The sequence below is a fragment of the Erigeron canadensis genome, chromosome 3 (assembly GCF_010389155.1).
Source record: "Erigeron canadensis isolate Cc75 chromosome 3, C_canadensis_v1, whole genome shotgun sequence".
Taxonomy (NCBI): Eukaryota; Viridiplantae; Streptophyta; class Magnoliopsida; order Asterales; family Asteraceae; genus Erigeron; species Erigeron canadensis.
This window is the reverse complement of record NC_057763.1, coordinates 20,504,247-20,516,325: the sequence shown is the minus strand read 5'-3', so window position 1 is coordinate 20,516,325 and position 12,079 is coordinate 20,504,247. Positions and strand designations below refer to the sequence as shown.

Below are 12,079 nucleotides of genomic sequence, written 5' to 3'. Positions count from 1 at the left end.
TACCTCATTATACTCAATTGCACGTAATGTACCTCATTGTACTCAATTGCACGTAACGTACTTCATTGTACTCAATTGCACGTAATGTACCTCAATGTACTCAATTGCACGTAATGTACCTCATTGTACTCAATTGCATGTAATGTACCATATTGTACTCAATTGCACGTAATGTACCTCATTGTAATCAATTGCACGTAATGTACTTCAATGTACTCAATTGCACCATGACCATCAATATCCACCCAGAAATAAACACCATGTGTATATACTTCGTACGATACTACTTTTGAAAGGCCTTTGATGCTTATATATAGGGTGACCTGCAGCCTTCCCACCACATCTACAACCTTTCGAAGGTATTACCGTCTTCCATATATACACAACTAACCTAATAATCAACCAAAGATGCACATACAATAATCATATAACAAGCACGTATTTACACGTCAACAAATCCATCAATCAAACAATGTCATCACTCAAGACACTCAAACATATGCACAATCAAGTCATGTCATCATCAAGGAAATCAAACGTGTGCACAATTGAACTATGTCATCAATCAAGGCAAACACATAATTGCACAAACAAACAAGTTAACACACAAAGGTTGTACACTTTTCAGCCCGAATCTCAAACGAGTAGGGAGCTACGAACTCACCTTGATCGGCAAGACTCAAGTTAAGAATGATCACAAGCGTACAATATTCGTCACACGTTCACAACCTATAGTCATACATATATGCATATCAATACACGTTCATAATTTTATTCTTTGGGATTCGTTCGATCATGAGAATCAAAATGATGTTTGTTGGATGGATATGAAATTTGGGGGATGTTAGGAATTGACTATGACATGGATTAAACGAGTTAAAGACATAGAGGAAGAAAACGGGCAGCAACATGGGTAAGAATGGTTTGACTAAAAAGTCAAAATTGACCAAGAACATCCAAACCCTAACTAGACACTTGAAACCGGTTTGTAATGCTTCAAAACTGAATTTTATGCTTTATTAGACATGAAATGACATCAGTGAACATAACCCACTTCAAAAGTTTAACCCATGACTCACAAAATCATCAAAACCCGTTTTTGACCCACTTTGACTTTTGCAAAAACCCTAACTCGGCCAAATTGCCTTTTTGAAGGCTTGGAACTCATTTGGAAGTATATATAAACGAAAATTAGGTACATCTACTGCAAAAATCGATTTAGAACATCCATTTTTAGTTTAGATTCGGATTTGACCTAGTTTACCAACTTTGAAACCCTAATTTCGACCCATTTCACTTTTGACCTACAATTTCACTCAAGAACACTTGGTTTTGACTAGCAACATGATTATAAACATAAAATGGTGGATTTGAGAAGAGTTTTACTTACCAAAATTATCTTCAAAGAGTCAAACCCGAATTTTAGCTAGATGGAAGAATTGCTTGGACTTTGACCTTCAAATCTTTGATATGTTGTTTAGAAGATCTTGATGATTATTATTCTAGTTTTAATCTTGCTTAAATTTTCATAAACTTGATAGAAACCTAGAGAGAGGGAGATATGTGTTTGTGTGTGTTCATGGGAGGGAAGTAGAGAGAGAAAGGGAAGATAGAATGAGATGGGTGGAAGGGAAATAAGTCTAAGATAAGGGGGTGTGGGGTTCTAGCACTTAGACTATTACTCCAAGAATTAGTCTCACTCTGTCTATTTAGACTATTACTCTACGATCTAGTCTCACTCTGTCTATTTAGACTATTACTCTACGAATTAGTCTCACTCTGTCTATTTAGACTATTACTCTACGAATTAGTCTCATTCTATCTTTTAGACTATTACCCCGAGAATCAGAAAGACGAGTTATACACACAAATGAAGAATCCAAAAAGGAAAACGCAGATGTCACATACATAATTAACGAAAGTAAACGGGTCCAACACCACGAGCGTTACAATTAACCACATAGTCAACAAAAGTCAAACATAGTCAAATAGGTCAAAATTCACGAATGTTACATAGATATCATCTCAAGGTTTAGGTTCAATTTGCACCAACGATGATATCGACTAGCACATAAGTCCTAAATTAAACGATAAATTGATCTATTTGGACACATTGCACTTACATGAACTCCAAATTGCACTTGAACTATATTGGCCAACTCAATAGTTAGTTAAATTGTACATATGGTCAAAAGGTCAGGAACCACGATTGTTACACTTAGTTATAAGAACGAATCGGTAATAATTGGAAAATCATGCATAGTTGTATTTAACTTATGAGATACCGTAAGTATGACTTGGTTTACAGGATTAGTTGGTAGAACATACGAAAATCTTACCTCCTACTTGATTATGTGGATGAATTGTTAGAATATGCGGTGGAATAAGTATGGTTGTCATGATGTTCTAATTGGTAAATATGCTTGCATTTTGTTGCCTAACTAATCTGGTGAGGTAAATCGTTAGAACTTAGTAATACGTGTGTAAGGGTAGTTGAAATCTTGGACAATGGTGTATATAGGTTGCCATGCTAGCCTAGTTATTTGAATATCTCGAAATCTTGTTTCTGAACTTGCTTATTGAATACATGGTTAGGAATTCAAGATGCATACGTAGGTATAAATGGTCACGTGAGCAATTGTATGTATAATTGGTATGACGATTAGAAAGAAAAAAAAAATTCTTGGCTAAGTTATCCTCCCTTGTTTAGTTTAAGACTTAGTCAGTAGCGTGAAGATTTCAAGTATAGTTGTATTATGATTATGAGAATCTCGTTGTGTTCTACGCCATTAGGATTGAACCTTAGGACAACGCCCTGAGCTAACTAGGGTGAGTTGATGAGAATGAATGAATAATAAGGGAGTTACTGCGAAGTCAATATCGATGGTGACAAAGGGACGTAATGATTTTCTTTTGAGTCGTTAAACAACTTTAAACTTTACTGAGTTGCAAGGAATGACCTTAGTTAGCCTAACCATATACTTGAACAAATAAATTAAAAACTTAAAGGTCTACCCATCATGTAAAATATGCGCAAACATGAACGTCGCAGAAATGGAATTGAGGTGTAAACGATATTCGGTGGAATGTATACACGAATACGATTGGTGGAAGTTGATCTAATTGAACGTCTAGCTTAACGTGAAATCGAGAGTTCATAAACATGGGAACGAGGAGCTTGTTGAGCTAGTTGAGTGCCATAGTGCGAGTCACTTGTGAGATGTGAGAAGCTCGAGTACTTATACAGTGCGATTCTCAAATCTTCTCGACCTTAAACGGATCGTTAGATCGTTGCCTATCACACGAATGAGGTGTTGTCAGGATTGGATGCCATGGACATGAACCCTGCCATTGTCAGCCAGATGGCCAGAAGTGGGAGCAAACACGTGATTTCAGCGAATGAGCCGCCGACTAATGGGTGAAACACGTCACGAGTGCGCTGACTATAAGTCAAATCTTCATATTAAGTGTTACCAATTTATAACTAATTGCACTTAATGTTAACCGCGATGTGTAGATGTATAATAATAACAAGTAATAAACTACTGGAAGTTGGCAATAAATTTGTTTGAGAAAATTGAATTATAACCCGAAGATCGATGAGTCATGGCGAAAGATTTTAACACTTGGTATGAAGGATGCGTACGACGTCACCCGGTTTTAATAATCCAACAAGTTATAAACTAAAAACTTGTTACATAATACGGCTCCTATTATCGTATGAAATTCGCTAATATAATAGTAAGATGTTTTCGAGACATATGTGATGAATTTTAAATGAAAAAGACAAATCAATTTTTGAATTGCAACTTATGGAAAGATTTTATTAATTACATTCTATTCCAAAAGCTTGAGGATTCTCGATTTTATATGAGAATCGACTATAGCTTATACAGGGGACAAATGTTAAGTTAAGAGTGATAAAATATAACCGTTAAACAATCCGCGTTTGAACAAAACAATGTGATGACAACTAAGAACGAACAAAAAACCTAAAAACTAGTGAATACTGGCAAGAGTAAACGTAAATATTCGAGTCTTACAAATCGGATTAGTAAAATAAATTCAGAAGCGAGAGGGAATTCTTTTAACTGGGGAATTCCCTGGGACGTCAAGATAATATCTCGGTCCAGGAAGATTCCTTCCTAACTAAGGAATCAACCATGGCGTGTGTGAAATAGAAAGATCAGGATGTGAACGGCATGTGAATGGAAACCCGGGATATCCTACGATACTAAACAGAGCCATGTGCTATAAGTGATGAGAGTGGAAAACCTTAACGAGATTTGAACCTTGATGAGAGTGGGAACCGTTGCAATTTCGAGGACGAAATTCTTTTAACTGGGGAATGATGTAACACCCGCCATTTTGACCGGTCAACGCTAGCAAACTGATAAAAGAGAAATTAGTCAAATTTAAGTAAATAAACTCTTGTAATGAAAAGGTAGGCATGTGAATAGTCATTAGGAGCGTAATTTAAAAATATGTAATATTGTGTCAATGAAATATGTTTACAATACTCGAGTTAATAGTTTAACAAAATGAATCAATTGTCGGGTGAAACTGGAACTAGCTGGGAGATTTCTTTAGATGGAACAACCTCCCCCCCCCCCAAAACCCCCTTCCCACCTCTCATTTCTCTTAACTCTTCACACACAAAACACACACACTCTCTCTCTTTTTCTCTCTAAAAAACAAGAACACACACACAAGCACCAATTTTCTTCTTCCTTCTTCTTGAATCCAAAAATTTAGGGTTTTGTGGCATCATATTGTTAATTAATCATTGTATAATAATAACCTCATGCAAAACTTCAAGATTTATGGGTTATGAAAATGTTCCCCTTAATTAGTAGAATACTTCTTTGTTATAGATCTAAGAGATTTGCGGTCGATTCGAATGTAAAATGGTTGTATTTTCTTAAAACGGGTTTTCGTTTAGATCTTGAGATTTAGGATGTGGGTTTTGTTTAAGAGTTGATTATTACACTTGTTTATACTTGAATTTGGTTATGTTAAAGTTTGGAAACTCGATTTGGCTCCTACGTTGGTCGATTTTGATGTCAAAACCCGTTTTTGGTTTGGAATCTGGGTCAGTGGGGCTCACTGGTCTCTAGTGCTACCCACTGGTTCATTTTTTGTGGTCAGAAATATTCTAGTGCGCCCCACCAAAATTCTTGTGAGGCTCACTAGCTGCTGGTTCTGATCAGGTATCATCCTAGTACCCCCCACCAAGTTTTTGGTGAGGCTCACTATCTGGAGTCTAACATTTTCCTCCGTTTAACTTCCGTACTTGATTTGTGGGAGCCAATGGGTTACGGGAACTTACTCAAACGTTCTTAGGGGTTATGGCATGACGTAAACTAGCTAGGCCTTATTGTTTAGGGTATTTGTGTTGACTTGATGCTTGTGAAGTAGGTTGTGATCGTTGTGCTCCCCGCTCAAGCTCATTCTAACAACATCTAAGGCTAAGGTGAGTTTCGTAAACCTCTCCCTACTCAATTGAGATTCGGGCTGAGAAGTGTACGCATACGTATTTGTTTTGACTGTTTGGTTGATTTGATTGACGACTTATTGATTGTATGATTGATCATTTGATTGAGATGTGGTTTTGATTGATTACCTGACGGTTGATGACTTGATGGCCAAACTTATGATATGCATTATGACATTCGTAAACATATGGTACATGGGTTGATATTGACATTACTCGTGCTCATTCATTACACGTAATTGTTGTGCAACGTATACTTGTATGTCATTTGGTTGAATATGCATACGATGTTGGATTATGTGATGTGATTAGGATAGTTGTACATACATGGAAGACAATGATACATTTAATGAGTTGAAGATGTGGTGGGAAGGCTGCGGGTGACCCTATATATAAGCATCAAAGATTCCTTAAATGTAAAGTCGTATGAAATGTATGTGAATGGTGGTTTGGATGATTTGTGGTATGATGGATTTGTGAACGTCATATGGAGCATTATTCATTATATAACTCGCTACGTTATATGGTGCATTAATCATTATATAAGTCACAACGTTATGGGTATCTTTATATCCACGTTATGGATTGTTGAATCCACGTTATGGGTATCTTTATATCCACGTTATGGATTGTTGAATCCACGTTATGGGTATCTTTATATCCACGTTATGGATTGTTGAATCCACGTTATGGGTATCTCTATATCCACATTATGGGTATCTCTATATCCACGTTATGGGTTGTTGAGCCCACGTTATTGAACATTATTAATCGTTATATGAATTGTTGTTGTTAAACGTTGATTGTATTGATATTGTGCTAACGTGATCCCTTTTAGGGTTTCCTTGGAACGTGATTAAGTATTCTAATCCTCTTATAACGTTAACGGTTGTTATCCCGACACACTTGTTTCCTATTACTTGTCCCTACGAACTCACCAACTTTATGTTGATCCGTTATAGTACACTTTTCAGGTGACAGGTTAGCTCAAAGATGTACTGGATGATTGATTGCTTGATTATGCTAGATTTGGATTTGGAGTTGGACTTCTTGGATCCGTGATTCATTATTTCCCGATTAGGGTTTATGCTTAGATGTGATCCGGTTACTTGCACTACTAAATGGTTCGTATGGATTTTCTTGATCCTTTTATGCATTTAGTTTTACTCTACATAATTTCCATGTCGTGTTGTGCTTTTTTGTGATACCCTATGATTCCGCCTTGTTGGGGTGTTACAATAATCCTATTTCAAGGTTATATATTCCAACAGTGGTATCACGAGCCACCCATGTGATTTTTAATTACCTAAAAAATCAAAACTTGAAGGGGGGTTAGGGTTTCATATTTTTCAGGAATTTTATATAATTATCTTAGTTATTTTATTAATTAATTGATTTAATTGTAATAAAATAATGAAATAAAAATATAACTAATTTTTTTAGAAACCCTAATTTCGAAATCTAGAAAATATAATAAAAAAATTATTTTTTTTTGGAAACCCTAATTGCAAGTTTTTTAATGCATGCGTTTATGAATTACCTTTATTTTAATTATTAAATAGAAGTAATAATCATGAATTTTTTCATGCAATTAATTCATGATTATTACTTAGTTATAATGATTAAATTACTTGATCACTAGGTCTATTTAGGTGGATAATTAAAATAATTAATTCCTTAACAATGTGATAATTGTTTGTTAATGTTGCTGCTTGACACCAGTCCACTAAAATGACCATAACTTTTGATCCGTAAGGAGTTAGAAGTCGTCCTTGGAACTGTAGAAACTAGACTCATAGGGCTTGTCCAACAACTTTAATCAAAATGGACATGTGTCACTTAAATATTGCACAAGTGTCAATCAAAAGATGCTTCAATCCGTTTTAGTATATTGATAGATAGAAATCTTATGTCAACTAAGATAAACTTCATCTCTAAAATATTAGCTATACCCCAGGGGCATGTAATGAAATTAACACTTGAAGATGCAAAAGTTATGAAATTAACCCGCGGATAAATCAGCATAAACATTGCACACAACAAACGGGTAATCACAGAGGGATTATGTTCATGATATTTGGTCAAGTCTTTGGCTCTGATTTAAGTGGCCTAAATAGTATTCCCGTGGCAGTCTGCCACCACAACATTGCACCCAGCTTCTACAAAGACTTGCGATCAAGAAAAAGAAATGACAGAACAACCTCATTTGTGGATCCACAAAACCGGCAAACATGTTCTTTCAACGACCAGTTTTTTGTTTTGATTGCAATTTGCAAGTTCAAATTTACAACAGAATTGAGATCTTCACATACTTATTTTACTGCTACATTTTTTTAATTAATTTGTACTATCATAGTGTTGTTTAAGGTTCCTATTCATTCGGGTTTCAGGAATTCTCTACGGTGTAGACCATCGCCATTGTATCCGTGCACGGCTACACCATTGATCCACGTTTTACAACACCATAAAAAACAATTTGGTGATGCATAGATAAAAGTCATGGTGCATTACGTATTGTCTCCCGTGTTCCAATCCAAGAAAAAAAATGAAATATGACGACAACGTAATGCTAACGAATACAATGTCAATTTGCATTAATAATGCATCCTACACCATCTAATTTCGAATTATAATTACTCAACTAGTCGGCTATCATACTCTGTAGTGTTAATGGACTTCGAATCGCCATCAAAATAGAGAAAATTTTTTGATCTTTTTTTATGAAGATAAATAATGAGCTTACTTTGTGCATTCAAGCTTTTCCTTTTATCTATTCTCCAAGTACTAACCCAATCCCGAACTTGTAATCTTTCTTTCTATGGTCAACCTGCAACAAGAATACCCAAATCCATATAGTAATTTGTTTTCAAAAAAAAAAAAAACTGGAAAACACCTCAAATTTTTATTTCACATTCTTAGAAAAAAGTTTTAGATTGAGAAATGGACCGATAAAATGTACTCACCTCAGCAGAAAGGCACAGCTTTAGACCTATATTCAACTTTTCTTCGAGAAAACCAGATATACGGCCATTTGAATCTATTTTTCCTCTTAGACGACTCTGCCAGCATACAAAAAGTAATTAAAAAAAATATGTAACTCAAGTTTAGAAGTTCATAGGATGCCCTGAAATAAAAGCAATAACTTGTAATGCAGATCGCATAAATATGTAATTGAAGCTTAGAATTTTCGTAGGACATCCTGATATAGAAATTGTTCAAGTGAACTGTAACCATATATAGCTGTTGACTCATAATTTGAAATCCTAATTTTTGACTCATAACTCAACTCATAAGTGTCAGGAAAAGTATATATGTTAATTAAAGAAATACAAACACATTCACTAATACATTACAATTCGTAATTAGTAAGCGTTGCAGGGTCGTTAGCTTGAGAGGAAAAAATCCTCTACGGGCTAAAGGATTCCTGGACATTTACCCGTTAATTTTAATAGCTTAAAAAACAACAATGAGATGGGAATGGAATAAAGTTTGTTTAGATGCGTGAACATAAACAATGACAATTAAGATAGACTTTTGGAATTACCTGATGATTAAATTTACAATCATAACCAACGCTAGCAGTAACATCTCTTGATGAGTGATCGTAAATAAGATCGGATGCCAAAGAAAGCTGCAAAAGATGTCAATTATGTCATAAGCAAGAGACGCCAATCCAGTGTTAAAAATATAATTTATATGAACTTCTTGCCTTATCAGACACTTTGTGAACATAACCAAGAGACGCCACTCCAGTGCTTGTAACCTGTCCAGTAGCAACCTGAAAGAAAGAAACATTTGATTCAATTCTATTGATTAAAATCTAAATCTCCACATATATATGTGAGAACAAGAGAGAGTACCATTTTATCTGTGGCATATCGGGCAGCATAGCCAAGACCAGACTTCCGATGTTCATCGTACCAAAATACTTCCCCACCCATAGACAATTTAGGTGTCACACTCTGCAGATGTACAAATTTCCATTAAAATGTTAGTACTGAATTAATTGCTTTTAAAAAAATATGGTTAATATGTGTGCCAAAGATAATAAACACATCAAATGAATCACTTGTACAATATTTTCAGATTCAACTGGCATTTGCCAAACTAACCATCCATAATGAAATCAACAGAAAGTATTCTAAGCTGATTGAAGTTATTAAATCAAAAAACAATATAAAAAAATGCAAAATTGCCATCAACAACCTACAAAGCTATCGCTAGACTCGACAAATCATAATATACTTTAAGGCCTCATGATACACATTGTGAAAAAACAGTCATATTACATATATACATAATTTGTAAGATAAACTAGATATCTTACCTGGATATAATTAGCGGCAACCAAACCACCATTTCTAAGTTGGACCTGAGCCCTATAGTCGGTACCCTGCATCAACGATAAACAAGTCACTCTTACAATGTACCATCTAACTGCATACTGCCAATAAGCTCTTTGGAGGTCCAGGGTTCAAATATGGGCATTGGCGATTAATTACTGATTTGGGGATTACTAGCTAACATTTGCACTTAGAAAATAAATCTAGCTGCAGACTACATATATTATAAATTACCTTATAATCAAATTAGCAACTGCTTTTGACATGTTTGGCTTATCTGAAAGCTAAAAAAAATATATCTATTTATTATAACTTCAATAATAATAAAGTTAAATAAAAAAATGTAACATGGGCATTAACTAAATCCATTCTTCTACCAGAGCATTGGCTTTGATACTAAGATTCTCAGACAAGTCATACTTCATATTAGCCATAAGCTGTCCATCAGTCGTCACCCTTCCAATGAGTATCAACTTCAATATTCGTCATACAAACCAACATTATCAAAGTCAGATAATTAATCACACACATAAGCTTATGAAAGTAATCAGTAGTTGAAATATAAGCTAGAATTTACCTTTGGGTCGAAATAGTTGGCACCAAACTCATATTCTGAGGAAGGAGTTTTAATGGTTTCGGGTAACTTAGTAGCAATTTCAGTAGGTCCCATCGATAAACTAGAGTGTTATAGACACGAGATATTCAATCACTATTTGTCAATTTAAACATGAAATGCAGATAGTATCCGTGCAAGAAATAAAGTTTTGTCAAGTAGCTTTAACAGTTAACCTGTGACTAAGTGTGAACTTCTGGTTGAGTCCCTTGGTGAAATCAACTCGCATTCCCTCAAAACAATGAGGTTTTAAGGCTGCTACCAACAAGCAAACAATATTAATCAAAAGATGACTTGAAAAGAAAGAACAAAAAAAAGAGTAAAACTTTGATAGAGTAGGATGGAGGCAGAACTTTATTTAGAGAGGCAAATTAGAACATTAGTCTTACGGTTTGTATGTATTCACTACATTTATTTCTTTTTATTGGAAAAAAATCAAAATATATATACCCTTAAAATCAAAAAAGATACGTTGTACAAAAAATGGGGTGATACACTGCCCTCAAACTAGATCCGTCCACAGGAATCACTATAGGTAATGGGTTTATTTATGAGTTGAAATAAAACATTCATTCATCATTATTCATACAAACCAAACGCACCCTTGATTATGACTCGACCAAAAACAAAGTATTCATTGAAAACATCAATGATGCTTTGGAATTAAAACTTGGGAGCATCCGGAGTGGTGCTGATCCACTCCGGTTCCAATGAGGTGTCATTCGGAGTGTGAACACTCCAAATCTAGTATGGTTTGCAACCCTAACCCGCAAACCTAGATATATACCATCCTCAACCCCGTAAACAAAGGGATGTGTTATATTCGGGTCAAACGAACAATAGGCATATGTTTTAGAACCCAGTTTTCTTTATGATAAAATTTGAAGAATGTACTACTACATTACAAAAAATAAAAAAATAAAAAAATAAAAAAAAGAAAAAAACATAAAGGAAAGAATAAAAAAAGTTGGAGCAAAACAATTAAATGGCATGCATGCAAGAATTGAAGTAAATAATAAGAAAGAAAAAAGTACATATGACTTCACGGTTGAGTTCCTCATAAGGAACAGGGCATTGTATTTTTTCTTTAGCTTGAGGAGTTGAAGGAATGTCGCAGCTGGTCGCCATTGATGCTGCAGCAGATACGGATGGGAGGTTGTACAGACAAACTAACTAAAACCCTTTGAACTCTTTTTTTTCTTTTGGCTAAAACCCTTTTGACTTAATTGGTCAAATTTATACGACTATATTTTTTTCTTTTCATATGCCAGAAGGTCAAAAACTTATGCTACAAGTTTTTGTCTAGATTCCTACCCAATTATATACTCCATAACAATCCTAATTTAAACTACTACAGTGGAAGCTTGATTAGACTTTAAAGAGCTTAGTTGGATTTTGGTCGGCTTCTTTGGGCTTTGCACTCTCTGATGTATTATAGTATTAATTAATTAACCAAAAATCTAACACAACACGTACGTGGCATTCCACGTGTTCCCCAGCTTTTTCGACGGTTATATCTTCAATAGAAAAAAAGAATTTGTTTCAAGCTCACTGTCATTATATATACTATGATAAAACGGAAGTCGGCTACGCAGGAAATAATAGTAGATAGATATAACACTCGCAGCA

General features: G+C 34.9%; 1 pseudogene; it reads right to left on the bottom strand.

Moving 5' to 3' along the window:
* Positions 1 to 8,264: 8,264 nt before the first annotated feature.
* Positions 8,265 to 11,578, bottom strand: LOC122591650 (annotated as a pseudogene).
* Between the last annotated feature and the right edge of the window lie 501 nt (positions 11,579 to 12,079).